The sequence below is a fragment of the Aptenodytes forsteri genome, unplaced genomic scaffold (genome assembly GCF_000699145.1).
Source record: "Aptenodytes forsteri isolate BGI_AS27 unplaced genomic scaffold, ASM69914v1 Scaffold168, whole genome shotgun sequence".
In the NCBI taxonomy this organism is placed as follows: Eukaryota; Metazoa; Chordata; class Aves; order Sphenisciformes; family Spheniscidae; genus Aptenodytes; species Aptenodytes forsteri.
Genome location: NW_008796047.1, coordinates 306,693 through 307,384, shown reverse-complemented (window position 1 = coordinate 307,384; position 692 = coordinate 306,693).

Sequence of the window (692 nt, the reverse complement as noted above, 5' to 3'; positions counted from 1 at the left end):
GTGGGCTAGTGTTGGTGGGGCGCGGGGGGCTCCACTTCGCTGTGTGGCACCGCATCCCTGCTGCAACCTCGGTGCTGGGGGGGCTGGAGGCGGTGGGTGGGTGTCTGCGTGGGCGAGCGCCGCGCTGCGCCGGGGGACAGCTGGTTTGTCACTTAAGTCTTCTCAGCTTCACCAAACCCAAGTGCAAAAATGAGCTTAAAAAAACATGACATTTAAAGAAACAAAATTCTCCGTTCCAATTCTTCGCTCCCTGCTCGCCCGGCTGCCGGCAGCTCCCGGCTTCCTTTGCCTTAAAAATGCATTTAGGGGCTCTGAGCAGCATTAAAGCAAATTTCTGATGCAGCCACAGCCTGGGGGCTCACGGGAGGCACCCCCCCGAGCATCGCTCGGCACCGGGGCACGGGACCGACCTGAGCTGCCCCCTCCTCCTGCCAGCCCTGCCAGAACCAAGGCTGTCCTGAAAAATGTATCTGTCCTCTCCCGCCCCGCAGAACTGAATAAAGGATAAGGGGAAGAATCAGGTCTCGGAACTATTCCTGGCAACGGCCCGTGTCACGCCGCCCCCAGCCACTGGCTGCAGCCCAAGGACCGGGATTATTAGGACCGGGATGCTGGTGTTACTGGGATCGGGCGTTATTAGGACTGGGCTGCTGGCCTGGGGCTGAGCATCCAGGGCAGGGGGGGGAGCGCGG